At 39.0% G+C, this 19,921-nt stretch overlaps 1 protein-coding gene and 1 non-coding gene across 2 annotated transcripts in view; one reads left to right on the top strand and one right to left on the bottom strand.

Moving 5' to 3' along the window:
* The window catches only part of Peli2 (pellino E3 ubiquitin protein ligase family member 2), a 166,582-nt gene that overhangs the window by 71,812 nt on the left and 74,849 nt on the right, over window positions 1–19,921 (bottom strand). The window lies entirely within an intron of this gene.
* Window positions 1,859–1,965, top strand: LOC114088301 (U6 spliceosomal RNA). The gene has a single exon (XR_003581963.1). It is a non-coding gene; the product is annotated as a U6 spliceosomal RNA (small nuclear RNA).

Consider the following 19,921-nt stretch of genomic DNA (forward strand, 5'->3'; position numbering starts at 1 on the left):
GGTTCAATTCTCAGCACCACATATAAATAAATGAATAAAATAAAGGTCCATCAACATCTAAAACATTTTTTTTAAAGTACATATACACATTCATCAGTCTCCTTTTAAAAGCCACGTTCGTCTGTATTTCCAAATAAGATCAATTTATACTGTTCCATTATTCTGCAACTATGAGATCATCTGCTCCCAAAAATACAATCTAAAGTAGATTGATCTCTACCTTTTCTCTATGTATATACATTATATCTCATTCACACCCCGACACACACACGTAATTGAACACAGGGGTGCTTTACCACTGAGCTACAATCTGCAGCCCTTCTTATTTATTATTTTGAGACAGAATCTTGCCAAGTTACTGAGGGTCTTACTAGCTTTCTGAGGCTGGCCTTGAACTTGAAATCCTCTAAGCCTCCCAAGTTGCTGGGATTATAGACTTTCACCACCACTTCTGGCATCCTCATATATTTATATTTGCCATATGGGTATGGGGGTGGAGGAAAACAAGTATTATGTAACACGAATTGGTAAAGTAACCTCCTTCGAGAATTTTAGCAGATTTCAATCCTTGTATAATTACAGTAAATGATTAGAGTAAAAAAAAATGTACAAAAACCTACTGTGGTTTCTTTTACCCTTCTGCAACTTTTGAAAGTTACTAAGCATGGTATTCAAATCTGTATCTAATTCTTAATGAAGATAATAATAAGTGATCAAATATTTTCTAGTATGAAAGGAAGGAAAATAAGATATTACCCGATTTTTAAACAGGCTTTTAAAAAATAGATCTTCCTCTCTGCACATTCCATTCACTTCTGCTTCCATAGTTGGCTTTCCTATTATTATGACTGCACAGACGCATCATTTTGGCCTTTCTCTGCACATCTGCTGTCTACAGGAAGCAGAGTAATATGGGAGTAGACAGCAGGCTGCTCCTCAGAGGCCAGGGGACAGCGTTCACCACTAACATGCTGAAGAACAGGGCTGCAGGGTCTGTTTGTTCTGGAGATCTCCCCGTGTGAATCAAGGGGAGGGCGTCCAGGCTCTAGAGCATTTCACACCATTTCTCCATCATCTCTAAGTGCTATGACTGAGAGACTCAGGGGCCTAAAAAAAGCTTCACTCCCTAAAAACAAGCTTGGCATTAAAATGCCACAGTTGGAGAAATTAGCACCAGGAGAGGGAGTCAGAGTTAACAAAGACTGCCTTGACAGTGACAATGGTGGTGGTAAAAGTAGCATGACTTGCTGGTTTTTTTCCATTGAGTTTTTGGCCACAGGCTTCAAACTGCCTTGCATGCCCTGAGCAAGAATCAGCTATAGGCTCTCTCTTTCCCCTTCTAATTCTATGAAATTTCTTTGATTACTTACCAGTTGCTGATCTATTGTTTTGTCCTATATCTGTTCCCCCTTACTGACATTCATTCTCTCCCATTCACCATCAATACCTCCATCTCCCTTCAAACATTCCATGTGTGTGTGTGCGCGCGCACACACACACACCTCAGCCATAATGTAGTTGGGCCAGGCTGTGCAATGCACAAAGTGCACAAGAAGCTTATAGCCATCCTGCTGTCAGCTCTCTGAGCCACACACTATGGCTTCAGTCTGTGTCTACCCACCTAAAGAGAAGCCTTCGTTGGTCCATTTTGTGCAAAAGCACCACCATGCACAAGTCTTGTGCCTTAGGATAGTATCTTCCCAGAGAGGGCATCATTTTCTAATTTGTATGGACTACAGTTAGCTCTGCTTTATACCCTCTTATGCAATCATGTGGACTAAAAAGGCAGCTCTTCCCGACAAAACAAATACTTTTCAAATTGCCTTTGATTTAAAAAAAAAACAAAACAAACAAACTTGTTTTGCTCTCTTCAACACATATACTAAAACTGAAATGATACAGAGAAGATTAGCATGGCCCCTAAACAAGAATGACACGCAAATTTGTGAAGCATTCCATATATTTTTTTTTTAAATTGCCATTTTAAGGGACACTATTACATTAGTATCTTTTCCCATGGACAGAGTGATCCACATCCAGCAACATGACTTCTGCAATTTGAAAAAAATGGATCACAGCTGCAAAATGTATTGAATTAAGCTACACATGTGCAGGTCAATGAAAAGGACATCTTGCTATGAAGATTAAATGAGGTGAGATAGATAAAACTTCAAGCATAACATAGCAGGGGCTCAGTACATTTTGAAAAGAATTAAAGAGGTGAAGAAACTATTAAATAGCAATCTGAAACTAAAAATGAATAGCAGCCTAAGGCCACTATGCATAGAGGAAATATACTTTAATGCAAAATAACTGTACTCAAGTCCACTACATCTTGCTCTGCATTCTTCGGGAAAGGCATAAGGCAGGAAACTAACCTTGACTGAGCTCTTCCCATGGCTGCCCCCACATCATCAGGATGTGTATGCTAAGTTCAACACAGTTCTAACAGCTGAGAGTTGTTAGTCCTCTTCCATATAAAAGGACCTGAGTGATTGGTCTCAAGGAAGGATAGAAACACTCAAAAGAAGGTTAAAAGAAAATCTGAATGTTCACACCATCAACTATTTATAAAACTCAAGGTTTGCACCAATAAGGTTTCCCTTTGTGCATCTACACACAAAAAAGGACAGATGGCTCTGCTAAATAGTATATATGGCACCCAGGGGGCTGTGTTCAGCCTGGCTCCTCAAGTTGTAAAAGAACTTGTCTTGGCTGCAAAGATATTTTAGAGAAGGTACTCATTCCTAATTTAGAATCTGGCAAATAGAAGTTTCTATAGTTTGTTTTATAAAATGAGGTGATTAATCCTGAGCACTAGGTTAGATAGAGATTGGGGGTAGAAAAGTGTGTGCCTATTCCCAAGTTGTTAGCTTCCACAGCTGACAGGCAAATCCTTGGAATCTGTCTCTAGTACTACAAGTGCCCACAGTTGAAGCACGGAACCCCTTCTCCACGTTCTATGGGACCTTCACTGGTGGGCCTGCTTCTACTTGCTCCTTCATTCTTTAGCCAGCTGCTGCTGTTCCCTTTGTCTCTAGGACTAAGCAGCGCTCCCTAGGCCCAAATTCTCCCTAGGCAGGCCTTTCTTCTCCTTTTCAGCTGCCTAAATTAAGCACCTCATATGACGTTTGTTCTTTTCAGGATCAGATATTCCCATTCTCAGGTGTGGACTACGGAACTTCACCTCAGCTTTCCGGAGAGCATGGATAGTATTGAGGGGGGACTTTGTCTCAAGTAGGTTGCAGCTGTCCTTGTTCCAGCATTTCACAGGGCCTGACTGCAACTGGTTTATAAACTGGGGCTGTATGCCTCGCCTGCATAGTGTTATTGGATGGACAGAATCGTGTGCTTATGAAAACTCTTGAGTAAGTGTGATATGCATATTAACTTGAATTGTGCAACTGCTTTTATTTTCTGGAAGTTATTGTGTGATTTGGATTTTAGTCACCAAAGATGGCCCATTTTGTGCCTGCTGCCTTGTCCTAGCCATTCTCCACATTCCTGAGCACCTCCTTTATTCTCTCCTCTCCTGGTTGTGCCTCTCTGGACACTGGTTATGGAGCAACTTGGAGCAAAGCTATGCCACAGCCCTGTCCTCCTCGATGGCAGGGCAAGTTTCTCCTATTTTTCCCTTTGTACTGTCACACTCCTCAAATATTCAACACAAAAGTGCAAATGTGCTGATTGTTTCATCTCGTGGCTCTGGCAAATTAGCACACAGTGTTGGAATGACTTTTTACTGTGTTTTTCTTTCATATAAACTGTTATATAAATGCCAAAACACAGGGATGCAACTGCTTGGTTTCTGGGTGTTTTTCCAGGGTGAAAATTTGACTTTTCTCAGAAGAAAAATATAGATACACGCTGTGTCTTATAACTATGTTGTCTCATAACCATCATTTTCTTTTCAGTATTTTCTTCCAAAATACTAGCTTCCAGCTAGATTGTCATCTGTGTGTCAAACAGTAAAATACACCCCTGCCGATGTGCCTTTGCCCGAATGAAATCAATGTGATTTTAAAGCTGCAGAGAGTTAAACAGTTATTCCCACGGCATGGCCCACTGCAGTCACCCTGGTGCTGGTGATGGTACTCTGTCACAGGCATCAACAGCAGGGACACGTTTGCTGTGCGCCTCTTGTTCAGAGCCTTATGAAGAGAGAAGTGAGGCACAAGCTGGAGCTCAGTGTCTGCAGTCTGCAGATAAGACACACATCTGTGAGACAGCACAATTCTTGGTGTCTGCTATTAGCTTCCTGTTCACCTGCACTGCTTCCAATGACTCCCATGGCAAGCATTAATAAAGCAATAAAAAGTGTTAGCAGAACACTTAAATTATCTGTTCTGTTGCAGGAGTTTCTTTTTTTCAATCCCGAGCTCCTTTAAGGAGGCCGTATCCATTAAAGATGTAACAAGGGATTCTCTGTAAGGATGGCAGTGGCCTCAAGTCCTTTGTGCATCAGGGCAAATTATAAATGTGAAAGTAAACAAATGTCTGGAGCCAACTAGAAGGAATGTGTGTCATGCCACTTTTCAGTTTACCAAGAAACGTATCATTTCCCCATCAAAATTTTCAGCTTTTAAGTTGATGACAGAAATGGGAGGGATTACCAGTCAGTTTAGAATGGACTATTAACAAGAACAAGTGTGTCCTGGGTGGGACTAAGGAGGCCTTTTAGGAGTGACTGTAGCTCCAAAGCCATAGCTGACTTCTTGCAGACACTGTCAGAGCCTCTCCAGATGGAAGCAGAGGATGCTGGAGACAGAGATGGGCCTATGAAAGCTGAGTGTTTGGGGTCAAACAGAGCCTCTGGCCATCACGGGGAAAAGACAGGATTGTAAGAAGGAGGGGACCTGGTCAGTTAAAGACAACTGGAGTGCTCAGAGTTGAAGACAAGCTTTAGCTTTAGGTAAATTAATATTAATTTTAAAAAAATTTATACAGAATGAAGAGACAAGAATACCCTATAATGGCTTTTACTTGAATGCGTTCATTTCCAACAACTCTGCTTACTATTAGAAAAAGAGGGGTGAAGGGAAAACACAAGGCATTGATCTTGTCAGGCCCATGAAAGTGAAAGGACTAGGCATCTTTTAAAACCTAGACAAAAGCAGCACGGGGACACTACTTGAAGTTCTGGTGTGTGCCCAACATCCCATAGCTAAGTTTTCAACCATCTTTGAGAACTAAACTCCCAACATATTTAGCTTTGACCAACTTTTCTGTGTCTATAAACCAGAGTGTGCACCACACACACAGCATTTTCTTAGTAGTATAATCTGGGCAAAATTAATCTTGTCTGTCTGTCTCTCTCTCTCTCTCTCTCTCCCTCTCCCCCCCATGCTTTGTGCAAACACACAAAGGTCTTAAGCAAAAGGTATGATTTTCTTAAGGTATTGCCCACAAAGATAAAGAGGAATAAAATTTCCATGGTCATCTCATGGGGGAAATAAAGGATATATTTTGGGAGGTATAAGAGTAGGCAGCAAGAAATTAATCTTAAAATGTGGCACAAAATATTAACACGTATACTTTTGACTACACCGTTGGCTATACAGTATTTAGTTGTGTCAAAACAGACAACAAGGGCTGGGGATGTAGCTCAAGTGGTAGCATGCTCGCCTAGCATGTGTGAGGCACTGGGTTCGATTCTCAGCACGATATAAAAATAAAGACATTGTGTCCAACTAAAACTAAATAATAAATATTAAAAAAAAAAACAGACAACAATTAAAGCAGCAGCAAATGTTAGCTTCAGCACCAATCATTTTTATTACCAGGAGATCCACCTGGAACCATTTATCTACTCTAGGACTATATAGGTATACATAGAAGAAAATGCAACTCTTGGCTTATATTATAAACACCAGACTACTTCCAGGAAAAGTGCAGAAGCTGGGAGCAACAATAACAACAAAACAAACAAAAAACTCCTAAGATTACATTCTCTGAAAGGAGATGTTCCAGAAAATAATGGCAAAGCATGGCTATGTAATCTGGCCAAGGAAGAAGACAACGAGTCTGTTCATTTGTTAAATCACTGCCTGTGGAGTCAGACATGGTTCAAATCCGGGTTGTAACATTGATCAGGTTTCTTCATCGTACCTTGATTTCCTGTCATATGAGTTGGGACGTTAGTACACCCAGCTGAGAAGATGCTTGGAGGAACTGCATGAGATCCTGTCTGAAAAGTACTCAACAGGGTGCTTAACTAGGGAATGATGTTTCATAAAAAGTAGCTCTTATTAGCTGAGCAGGAGTTTTTGAATACAAAAAAGATGTTTGATAAATAAAAGAGCAGAGAGATGGGTAGGATGACACTGGTAAGGAGCAGGCAGAGGGAAAGGCAAGTCTAACAAAAAGAACAATGCCACATTAGACCAAAATTGAGAGAAAAATGACACAGAGAATATGAACAGAGTGCCTGTCAATACATAAAAACCCAGAGATTAGAAAATGATAAACCAATTGCCTTTTCAAATCATTGGCTTTTTTGTCTTTGTAATAAAATTTCCAGGATAGAGCACAAAAAAAGGGTCTTGAACATTTGTCTAATACAAACCTCTAATGTGGCACATGTGAAAGACTTCCTGATGCAGTGAACCTTCCCCAGCCGCCAGAGAGCGCTACAGAAAGTGACAGAGGGTGGACCCCTAGCCAAACAGGGTGCCGGCCTCAGAGGAGCCCTCCTCCTACCATAACAGCATAACTAACCCATCTCATCTGTGAGGTCAACTGTCATTGCAACACCTTGTGATATTCAACAGGACATTTTCATTCTTTCCTTTTTCTAGCTTATTCCAATGCCAATTTCTCTCTACAAAGATGGAAAGCCTGGGTGGGCCTGCTTGAAGGTGACAGGGAAGACGGTCTGGCCTGCAGACCCCCTGCAATACTTGGGGAGCTACATGACTCTGGATGAATCCCTTATGCTCTAGGACCCAGTCCACCCTCTGTCAACAGAAAGGGGGACACGTCACTGATGTTTCTAACTCAGAGGACTGTCATCACCCTCGAAGGAGATGTGTATATATAACTATAATACACGTAAGAAATGTAAGAAACTCTATTGTTAGAAACAACAACCTATTTGGAAACACTTTCCTTAATGTTTAACATACTACAACCAAGGGGAACTTAAAAAAAAGAAAAATGAAAAAAACTTCTAGATCTGAATTGAGATGCTGACAAAGGGCTGAATAATTTAGAACATGTTTGGAAATGATTAAATTCTTAAATTATTATATAGGAAAGCAAAATTATTCTTAAAGACACTGTAACCTTGCATGCTAATCAGCCTAAAGAGAAGCAATAACTGTCAACAGCTCCTGGCAAAGAGCTAATTTTCTGCTGGCTAAGTGAAGAAACTGAATTAGCTTTTTCAGGAGCCAGAAAACTGAGCCCTGATGACATGAATCTCGATAGCAATGGAGCTCCAAACACAGCCTCTGACTACAGAGTTTTGTTCCTTTCTTGCCAATGAATTACGTTATAATGAATACAATTACAACTGGTATATAACAAACCACCTACCAGTGTACACAGAAAAACTATCATCAAATGTATAAAACTCAGTCACTACAACTAAGAATTGTAATTTGACAAAAATGATGTGAATTATGTGAAATATCTGCTTTTAGGAGAGACTATGTTTGCAGCACAAAATACCTTATGATTTGTTGGGAAGGTGTATGTGTATTTTACAAAATAACAGTGCAGCCTGAACACTCAACAATACTAGCCTACACTCTGCTGAACAAGTAGTTTAATACGCCTTTATTATGAACTGGGAAATGATGCTAGAGAACAAGACTGGGCATAGTGGAACTCCACAATTGGCTTAGAAAGTAGAAAATGAAACAGCAAAGAGCCTTAACAAATAATGCTACAACCCCACAAGTACAAATGACCTTGACAAGCTCCACCCTACCCCGACTCAAGAACTCATACACTTACAGTGAAATCTAAACCAAATAAAAGATTAATCATTTCATAGTCACATAAAAAGAAAATGCATCATCATATGGTTTTTAGTTTTGCCTTTCTATAATGTCGATTAAAGAATGAAGCAAAATTAATTGCTACCTTGAAAGCCCAGAGATGACATCTCTGCAAAATATAAACCAGACTAAGCAAATTCCTGAGCAGTACTGGCACACATTCCCACATAAAAATAAAATTACAGCCATAGCTACAATGTAATTAATAAAATTTTGCAGCATCATAATGTGATATGTGACAACATAAAACTTCACAATTTTTATAAGCCCCAACAGTGTCATTATTTTGTGGTCACACTATGTGTTTTAGGTTACCTACTGATGACCACAGGCATTAGGTACCTAAATTCTGTACCACTGGTGATAGTGACAAATCTGGACAGGCATCATTAAGCAACAGTGAGTTTAATTAAAAATTTATCTGCAAAACTAGGCTATATTGCAAGACTTGGATTTTTTTCTTAAGACCTAGTTAATTTTGAAAATAACATGCTCCTTAATTCATGTGTTTTGCTACCAAAATGTAGAGTTCAATTGAAAATTTATTACAGTTTAACATCAATTACAAAATTTCAACTACTGACTGAAGTTATTTTATTTCTGGTCACCTCTTTTAGACTTGATTCATGAACTAATAATGTTTCTACAAAGCTAGAAATAAGCCATAAAGCTAGAAAATAAGGATAATTTCCTTCTACTTGCCTACTGAGGAAACTGAAAAGCACATGAAAAGAACTCCAAAGTACATTTGCCTACAATACAATCAGCCACATTTCCCTTCAGCTAGTTTTCCAATGAGCTGTGTTTTGCTAGCAACAGTACAAAAGGGCATCCACTTTTAAACGCCTTCTCCCCAAAGCCCCTTATGCTCATGAACAGGACTTAGCCTGTAAGATGCAGTGTTTCCTAGACAGAAATACACTTCTAAAGATAGAACAGAAAGTAATCCCAAGGACTGGGTGTCAAGACTGATAAAGAGCTGTCTCACTGTCATCTACATTACCAAGTGAGAATGTTATGCACATAATTACAATTGTGTGATTCATGAATGACATGTGTCAGCATCTTGAAGCTAGGTAAAACACTAATATTAATTACTGAAATCTATTCTCAAATTACTAAGCAATTATGTCCATTAATTCAAAAACACAGGCTTAAGTGAAACAGTTATTAAAATGTCCAGCATCTCTAAGTTAAAAAAAAAACAAAACAAAAAAAACAGGATGATCTGGATAGCACAAACCCATGCAGTCACCTCCTCATCCAGAGGGAAAGAGCTCTCTTAGACTTTCTCTCCCTGGCATATTGCCCCAGAAGTCTAAAAGAACACCTCCCTGTGGCATTCAAGGCACATGTTTCCTTTCCCTACTAGTCACAGAATTTCAAAATGCTTCTTTTGTGCTGTACAATGTATATCTTATGCATGAATATTAAATGAACATTTAATATTCCACCCAAAATGGAAGAGTATCTATCGTTTAAATTCCGGAGGTCTTTGAGCTGCTTATGTCCTCCCGTCCCTTTCAGGGCTTCCCCTGTCATTGAGAAGTAGCTTAGTTCTCTGTGGGACAAACAGGTCCCACACCTTCTTCCTACCAAGAGAATAAAGAAACCACTTGATAAAATTCTCCCCACTGGTCTTGCTCAGGGCAAAGTCTAGGAGAGGAAGAAAAACTAAAAGTAAGGATAGTATACCAGAGCAATGGCACATGCTTATTATCATATCATTTGTAGATACTGTAAAACAATATTCCCCAAACCAAACTAATCCAACTGGGGAATACCACCAACATCCAAAACTGGATCAAGAGAAAGAAGAGCATCATTTCCTGTCCCAAATGCATCATGGTACCTGTAAAAGTCACAGCATAGGATTCATCACCTTCTGGTTCTCTCCCCACCCTCTCCAACCACCCTCCTTCCCTCAAAGTTGCAGACTCCCATCCCTTCAAGATGGGAAAACAAGATACATTTTCTAGCCCTGTATCACAATTAACTTAACAGTATACTTCCCTGTGGAACCCAGCTTGAGATCTGTGAGTTTTGGGGAATTATATCAGTGACATTAGGACAAGCTTTATAAATGAGACTTTAAAAATTAACACATACAAGGTACATACTTGTCATTCAGAAAACTGATAGAAAGCCAAAAAATAAATAAACCTATGCTCCTTTCTGGCATCTTCCTACTCATGATCAATGCTGCTCACTCTGAGCCCCTCTCCTGTTACTTCAATTCCTGTCTCTACCACAGGTTTACCAACTTCACCTCAGCACATCTGTGCTCCCTCCATCCTAAAAACACACTGCCATCACCCAAATTCTTCCCTTTATCATCAAATCACCAAGCTTCTTAGGGAAAATAGTCCTCACATTCCTTCAATCTTTGCTCTTTTTTCATTTTGTTCTCTGTAATCTGGCATTGACCCCCGCTCTGGTAACTGCCCTAAACTACCCCAAGGGCTTGTCTCCTGCCTCCCTTCTTAAGTTTAGCCCTGCCTATGAAATGCGCTTCTCCCTAGGCTTCCAAAAAGTTAATTCCATTCAACTCTTGGGGCTGTTTGGTTAATTACTTTTGTAATTCTAAACAGCATATTTTTCAAATTCAGACAGTAACCACATGATCTCTTTTGTTCTTATTCCTGATACACCCCTCTCATCATTATATATATATATATATATATATATATATATATATATATACACACACACACATATTTCTTTTTATTCTTCCAACAGGGTTATACTACAATTTTTAGTTAAATCAATATTAATTTTGATATTATTGTGACCACACTAACATTGTTCAAAGCCAAACCCTGCAGTGAACTATGACAAAGTTTCCCTTCCTCAACTTTTTCTTTTACCTGTAGTTTTACTTTTGATTTGCTTATTTGTTATCAATGACTAACGAACCCCAACTCTCCTATAAAAGTACAAATCTCTGTCAATATAGTTATATGCATTAGATAATCCATTGGTTGCATTTTTGTTTTTGTTTTTGATATTCCCACTTCCAAATAAAACTTAAGTCTAATGCTTTAACCTGAATAGACTGTTCTCTAGGTCTGCTCCCGGGCTGCTATCCTGGGATTCCCTTGTCATCCCAGGACATCCTTTGTTTCTCCCTTGTGTAGAATGTTTCCTGGATCCCATGCATTCCCTCTTCCCTCATTTAGACAGTCTACCTTCTAGTAACTTCATGAGACAGGGTACAGAGCAGTTACATTTTCACATCTCATATTTGAAGACGTCTTCATTCTATCCTCATACTTGACTGGAAATTTGGCAAGCAACAGAATCTTAGGCTGGGAATAATTTTTATTCACAATTTTGAAAACACTGCTTCACAGTGTTGCTGGTGAGAAGACTTTCTAATTCCTGGCCCTTTATATGTGATGAGTTTCTCTCTGGAGGCTATTAGGACTCTTTATCTCGGTATTCTGAATTTCCCAATTATATGCCTTGATGTGGCTCTTTTCTTCAGTTTCTCTGTTGGGCTCTTAGTGTGAGTGTTAAATCTGGAGATTCATTTAATTGGTTCTGAGATATTTTATTCTATTATTCTTTATTAACTCTTTTCTTCCCACTTTGCTATAAGTTTGTACTAACTAAATGCTAGACTTCCTAGATTGATCCTCTAATTTTTAATTTTCCTTCTTAATTTCCTTACTTTGTTTTTCTGTTCTACATTCTAAGAGATAGTTTCCCTTTTATTTTCTAAACCTTTGATTGATTTATTTTATGCTGGCATTATACTTTTCCCCAACATTTTATCTTGAAAAACCTCAAAACTACAAAAAAAAATCTTTCAACTAGATTTATCTATTGTGAACATTTTACGACATCCGCTCTTTCAACATACGTATCTTTTCTTTTTGGTCAATTTAAAATGTGGCATTTCACTCTTAAATACGTTAGATTGCTTCTAAGAACAAGGACACTTGCATAATCAAAGTTCCATTACACACTTCAGAAAAATTTAACATTAATGTAATAATGTCTATTTTACAGCGTGAATAAAATTGCCCGTTATGCCCATATCAATCCAATCCAGGATTTGAGTAGGCTTTTCATTCTTCTGCTTCCTCTCCTCATCTCCCTTCATCTGGTATAAGTCATTGAGAACTTCCTATAGCTCCTGACTCCTCTTCAGTATTGATGTCTCACTTCCTTGAACTTAGGTAAACCTAAGAGTTACTAAGGATACTCCCTGATCTTTGCTCCTCCAGATTGTCAATTATTTGGTAAGCATCTAATTCCCTGAATTAAATCTTTTTCAGTTTTAAATATTCAGATCATTGGTTCTCTTTTTTTGTAGTTTTGAAGGTTTTCAAAACTTCTTTACATTCTCTAAAAACTATTGAAAAATCCCCCAAAGCTTTTGTTCATGTATTGTATCTATAAAGGCATTTGCCATATTATAAATTAACCAATGTGATTCTGCAACCTGTACACTCAGAAAATGAGAAATTATACCCCATTTGATTCAAATGTATGACATGTCAAGATCATTGTATTGTCGTGTGCAACTAATAAAAAAACTTAAATATTCATTAATTAACTGGATAACAATAGTAAACACTACATATTATCACAAAATAGTTTATGAAAACCAATTTTCTATTTACAACATGAAAAAATAATTTAATGGCAAGAGTGACATTGTTTTACATTCTTGCAAATCTCTTTAATGTCTGTGTGTGGCTCACATCTGCTTCTGCACTGAACCTGTTGTGATATATAACAGTTTGGATGAAGTACATGAAGCAAACCTAGCCTTCCATAGATAGGTAGCTGGAAAAGGGAAAATTTTAATAGACTTTTCAGATAATTATAAATACTTCTGTGATAATGCACTAAAAGTTAACAACCAGTCCTCTCTTAAAAGATAGCTATAATGTGGAATCTGAAACTATAGCCATGAGAGTTTCTTACCTTGTTGTATCAAAATCCATTGGTCTAAATTTCACACTGAATGGATCTTTTAACTATGTATGATTCCACAAATTTCATCATGCATTGGTCATTTGGGAAAATAGTTCAAAGAGTTATATAGATCTTCCAAATGATGGCATATTTCATTATATATATGAAAAACTCATATTTATTAATATCACCACCAACCTCATCAGAAGAATTTTAATTACTGGAAACTGTCAAGTTCTGGGTAGCAGATTCAAGTCAACATCCTAATTTTTGCTTGAAAGCTTGATTATAACATTGCCAACAAAAGTCCTGCATAGTTTCCCTTTCGAAACTGGTTGCCAAATATCCAAGTATGAATAACCTTATTTATTTATCATTCTTTCAGGTAAAAATGGTGTTCTATGAAAGTGGCCAGTGCAGCCTGCAAGTCAAACAACTGTACAAGTACTTTTCTTAAGAGATAACTCTCATGCTGTTACATGACAGAAGTTCTGTGTACGCACGTCTCACTTCATCATGCAAAAAATAAAGACTTGTATTTAAGGGTAGAAGTCTAAGAAAAATAATATTTACTGCTTCAACAAGTAAAATTGCATTTTTTAAAACTGCAGGTATTTTGTGGCAACGAAGAACAAAATGACTATAGCTTGGAGCCACTACATGGATTCACGCTAAAGTGCCAGCAGTTTTACCCACCATTGCTTCTGAACCATTAGTGCAAATGCCAACACAGGGAGAAAGTAAAATGTGACAAAAAGCTAACAGCCCTCCTTCTCCCACACTTCCCAAGCAAATGGAGACACCTTTAATTCTTGGAGCAAACTTTGCTGTGCCTATTTGAACAATTGCTTCCCTCTCTTCCTTCCCCTTCTACCCAACCTTGACTTATTTTTCAGGTCTTGAATGTCATCTCCTCTGCAAAGCCCTCTCCACTTCCCTGAGATGAGGTCAGGTGCCCTCCCAGGAACTTCCATAACACTTGTCTGCAGTGGTGAGTGGGCTTAAGTAGGAGCCAGGAGACACTCCCTTTCCCAGTGGCACCTGCATCCATCCTGGCAAGCACGCAAGAAAGATTAGGCTGACTCCTAAATGTTAAAGCTCTCTCTATAAAGCTGGCTGAGTCACCTTGATAATACAGTACTTTGAATTTAGGCACCAATGCCATCTTGTCCCATGAAAGAAGAATCTGGCTTTTATTGCCTATATACCTAACAATGATTAGAATTTTATATTTTCCTTTTGAGTCCCAGTCTGAATGCCTGGCAACTTCCCATGTGCCTGTCATTTGGGCAAAGGTCCAAGGGTCAATCCAGAGTAAAGACACAATAGCCAGGACCCTAGGATGAAGGCACCAAGGTCCACTCCTGGTCAGGGCTGCTGCTCCATACTAACAGTCCCTACCAATGCAGGTCTCCCTACTTTTTGGTCACATAGAAAACAGTCTTTTGATAGTTCCTACCTCTTTTAGCCTGTAGCTGGTGCTGAACTCCACCCAGTTTTCTGTTCCTAATATATCCCTATAATATCGTCTTCTATGGTACTTCTAATTTTTTTTCCTGGAATCTCCTATCAAGTTACAATCCCTTAGGGTAGTGAACATAATACTCCCAGTACCCACCACAGTACCTGATACAAGTAGGTACTCAAAAATATCTGCTGAAGCAATTAATGTAGATAAAGTACATAAGTTCTTAGCACAGTGACTGGGACACAGTCAGCAAGCAGTCCATAGGGAAGTTGTTCTGATTCTGATGTGATGACAATTACAAGAATGTTAGGATTTATACAGAGAATAGTAATTTTTTGCTCTACTGGCCTTGTTGGCAATGTGTAAAGCATATTATTTATTAGGATCTAATAATCTGAGCATGTGTCTAAGGGCAATGAGAAATGATGCGATTCATGAATCTTAAGACTCTGGGCTCACTCTGCTCTTGGGTAGTAATTTGTGTTATTAATTTCTGTCTCCCCAGGATTTCACTGAAGACTTACAATTCAATAGCCATGTAATCACTGAAAACTAAGGGCCTTATTTGATAACTTTTTGAGTACATTTGGATGAGGCACAGCCAACCTGCTTTCAGGAATAGCAAGTCATTCTCACATAACATGCAGCAAATCCCCCTGAGGTTAATACCAACAAGTTTAATAAAAGGAGTGGCAGTGATCTTGTAATTCAGAGAACACTTGACAGAGTTCCATATCAAAGGTTAACAGCCAGTGCATGAGAGCTATACGCTGAGAGGGAAATTGTTATTAGATTGATAAAACACCCAACAGCAGGAAACAAAGGAAATGTTCAAGGAAGAAAGAGAAAAAGTCACAGACTACTGCAAGGACTGGTGAAAAAGTCCAGGGTTTTTATGTTATTTTAAAACATCTGAAGGGGAAACGCTGTGTTTTCTAGGTATGGAGAACTATTAGCAAAACAAAGTGGCACTTTGTGGAAAATTAGAAGCAAAAATGTCACATCCAGACTAGCAAATTAAGAGTCATTTACTGCATTCTGAAATGACAACTTTCTAAACAGTGAAGTTAAACTTGAAGGAAGGCCTTACGAAGCATGATCCATTTGGCAAAGGAAACTTTGTAGGTGAGAAAAGGTAGAAGAAACACTTTCATCAACTTAGAATAACTTAATTTTTTTCCTTAAAAGGGAAACGGAAGGATGATACACAAACCCCTTTTCGTTTTCTACACTCCCCAGCCCCGTACTGATGACTGTACCCAGGAATGCTCTACCACTAAGTTATATCCCCAGCCTTTCATTTAAATTTTTTGAGACAGCCTTGGATCTGAATTTTGCCCAGACTGGCCTCAAACTTGCCATCTTCCTGGGTGGGCCTCCCAAGTAGCTGGGATTTCAGTAGGGACTACACATATATTCCAATATAACTTTGGAATTAAATCTAAAAATAAGTCACAGCTAATCTGTTTGGTCAAATAAAGGCAAATAATCAGAGGCACTGACCCCATAATCAGGAGATGAGAAAGTTCCTGAGGTTACCATTTGTTCTAATTAGGTCACTTTCCTACTGCAAATACCCTAGTAAATGAAGTGTGTCACTTCAGTACTCAACTTTTTCAAACAACAATGTACTTGTGAATTTCTGCCATTCTTCCTGCTGGGAAGCATCACTGGAAAGCTGACTGCTGTTTGGTTGGTTATCTGTGATCTTTTCTTGCATCAAAATAATGGTTACTGATTAGTTCACAGGGGAAAAAAATCCAACTTTCCATTTATTCCTTAAACACCCATAATACTTTGAACAACTTTTTAGTCCAAGTGCATTTAATTAATTACCCTCTTCCCTTTCCAAACTACTTTCTAACTCCAAAATGTGGGGCTAGGGTCAGGTATGTGCAATAGGAGATTCCTCTGGGCATAGGGGTCCTGCAAAGCCACCAAAGGGCCTTGTAGCACCCCCTGGGAGCCATACTATGTTTGGCAAGAGTACATATCATATCATGGCTCTACATGAATACTATCTGAAGGAGCAAATTTTATTTACTTTCAAAATCACAGAATGGTTTTGCTTGTAAATATTCACTCTCACATCCTATTGAGTCAATGCCTTCACCTACGCACCCAAGCTTTCCTCTGCCCTCCTGTTCCAACAGGAGAAAATTTTATGCTTCCTCAGGCCAGTTCTGACCAAACTCCAGCCACTCCTCCCATCTTCTCTAGGATCCTGCCCAGTCAATTGCCTCCTCTTTTTCAACCTCCCTATCTCCACAGCTCCACACCTTTCATGCTGAAGGACGCTCAAGACTCTCCATATTAAAACATATTTATAAGTATATTCTTCCTTGACTCTCCTTCCCCACCAATCACATCCTCATCTATTCAGATACATGGCTTCCCTGTGCTCTGCCTCCACTTCCCCATCTGCTTGCAGTTTGCTCAGTCCAATTGTACCAGCACCACCCAGCACTCCATGTCTCCTCATGTTGGTGAAGCTAGTGGGCTCCCTCAGTCCTGTCCTGCTTGGCCTCTTGCAGCTCCAATCTACTGCCTGCTCCCTGGCCTTGACACCCCCAAGTTCTCTCCCTGCTCTCTGGGGTCTACCTAGCAGACACCTCCTTCTCCATCAGGCCCTCAACTAAAACAGTCTTCTCTTCTAAACTGTCTAAATGCTCTTCCAGAGGAGCTCATTCCCTCTCTCTCCAAATATCACCTGCATGCCAGAAACTCCCTAATTCTACCCAAACCTCACTTCTGGGCTTCAGACCCATATATATTAGAGCCTTCTGAATTCCAGCACTTGTAGGTCTCACAACACTTCAAATTCAGCATATCTCAAACTGAAACCAACTCCTTTCACCCTCTGCTGTCCCAAACTAAAAGACCCTGGGCCTCCCCCAAGACTCACAGTGTACCTCCCTTTCCTCAAAATCAAAGTTTACAGTCATCCTAGCACTCTTGCTTTTATCCACGACATTCAACCAGCCTGAAGACTGAGCTAAGCACCCAGATTAACCCACTATGTGAATATCACTTTAAGTTGTTTGCTATTCTCTATTTTCATTTCACCAACCCAATCTATAGCATCACATCACCTTGTCTGGACAACAATTCTAATGTATCTCCTGGTATTCATCAACTTTTAGAATACCAACTGTTCTAAAATGGAAAGTAAACACCATGGTTCAGTCTCCTATTGAAAGCCTTCCAGTGCCTGCCTGATGCCTGGATTGACAAGTCCTTCTAGGAGTTCAGCATTATTTCCTGTTCTGCTCTCTATCTGACCGCTTCTGGGTGTAAGAATTGCTCATCTTCTTCTCATACAGGGCTTCACCTCCATCCTCCAGTACAACTCCCCATTTGGCACAGTTAACTCCTTCTTTTAGGATATTGAACTGAAAAGTCACTGTCTATAAGCCAGTTCTTTCTACTTCAGAGTAGGGTGAGGGCCACTGTTATATACAGCCATGATCCCTTTCCAAAACAGATGCCATAATAACTTATATACACTTAAAACTGGGCTTTGAGGCTGACTAGGCCTCAACCTTGCTCAGGCACCTGGGCACCCTTAGCAAGTACTTCATAAATCTTTGTTTAATAAATTATAAAGTTAGTAAATGGCCTCACAAACAGCATGGTTTAACTGCCCTGTGTTTTGACTCACTGCTTTGTCCTTCATTTTTCAACTCTGAAAAATAAACAATAATGTTTTCATAATAAATAATTCCCAGAATGTCACAGATGCAGAAGACATCCATATGCAAACAATGCACACATATTTTATATATGCACATGCATGTGTACACACAAAGAAAAAAAGATACATGTGCATAAACATGCTTTATTTTTTTTGGCTTAACTATTTTAGCATAAGTTGCAGTAGATGCTCTACCTTTTATTTTTATTTAGCACTTTGGTCTTCCATGATGGACATTTTTGAAGAGCTCAGGCCAGGAGACTTGTAAAATGTTGCCTTGTCTGTTATTTGTCTAGCTATATCATAAGAATTCAATTCAGGTTAAAGATACTATTAACAACATTTTGCAGATGATGCTGTGTACTTCACATTGCAGCACATCAGGAGACACATTCCCCAAAAGACACAGTCTTGTTCCTACTCAGTCACAGTGCAACTAAGCCCAGACTGCAGGAGCCCTGTACCCAGGTTTCATTCAGTTGGCCTTCCATGTGAACAGACATCCAAGTGCAAACAGGTGATTAGGAGAGCCTCTAATGAGCAGGATGCTGGCTGCGAGCAGATCAGGAGTGCAGGGCTGCAGGAGGGCTGTTTCCAAAGAGAAGAGGAGAACTGACAGATCACTGATAAGTTAGACTGTGCTAAAGAGAGATTTACACTTCTGTGGGACAAGAGGTATAAAGTCATATTTATTTGTTAAAAAGCATCTTATATGGCCCAGTTGAATAATCTTAACTCTGGTTAGGCTATGAGCTCTGGAGACCTGGCATGTAACCTCACAGGCAGGAAACCACCAGGTATGACACTGTCAGGTTATCTCATGCATCTCTCTACCTGAGTTTCTTTATTTATCATGTGGAATAATCTCACTGGGTTGTGAGAATTAACAAGCTTGCACATGTTAAGTGCTAGAATGGTATTCTAGCACACGGAAGTGTTCAATGTACTTCTGTAGTCATGGTGAGCTATTAATATTAATAACTGTGGTTAAGAAGCCTCTTTTAACTTTAAAATGACTTGAACCATAAGGACTTAACTTTTGTAGAAAAATGAATGTATACTGATTTATCATGGATGAGATTTTTGTAAATAGAGAGCTGAATTCTTGGTTAAGTAATCTTTCCTGTATCTCTGTAAACCAAGTACAACTGAGCCACCCACTAAAGCAAAAGTTTAGCAACTCACCTTACTCTGAAATGCAGCACCTCACCTTATTCTGAAATCAAGTAGATGAAAGCCTAAGAGAACAGAATGGCTACTTCGACAACACAATTCAACCAAATTATACAGGCAATATTTTTTCTTTCTTCAAAAATAATATCTATATGGAAGGCCCTTAAAATGTTAGTTGAATGCATGAAAATCCTTTCTTCACAGAAACAACACTTAAGAGTACTACCGCTATACTTTTTAAAATACATACATCTCTCCTGGATAACTGTCACTATGGGTACCATTGTTGTTCAAGACTCTGGGAAAACAATTATAATAAGTGAAAGGTGGCTTACAGGCCTACTTTATGAAAAACAAAATACTATGTCCCAGTTTCTAGTTAATCTTTCTATCTTCTGCATTTCTCCTAATAATGCTCTCATGGAAAAACAACCAGCAAACTCAGAATCATCCTTTGATAGAATAATGGAATGTGAAGAACTGCACGGAAATGGGACTTATTTACAGTTGCACTTTACAGTGTCCTTGGAGAGGGTACACCATTTGTCTGGAAACACATCATAGCAGGGAGCAAGTTCCAGGCTTTCAAATTCACAGGCCAGTGCTCTTCTTAGGGTTCACATTTAAAGACCAATTTTAATGTTATTTTAATTG

Source organism: Marmota flaviventris, chromosome 2, assembly GCF_047511675.1.
Source record: "Marmota flaviventris isolate mMarFla1 chromosome 2, mMarFla1.hap1, whole genome shotgun sequence".
NCBI classification, from domain to species: Eukaryota; Metazoa; Chordata; class Mammalia; order Rodentia; family Sciuridae; genus Marmota; species Marmota flaviventris.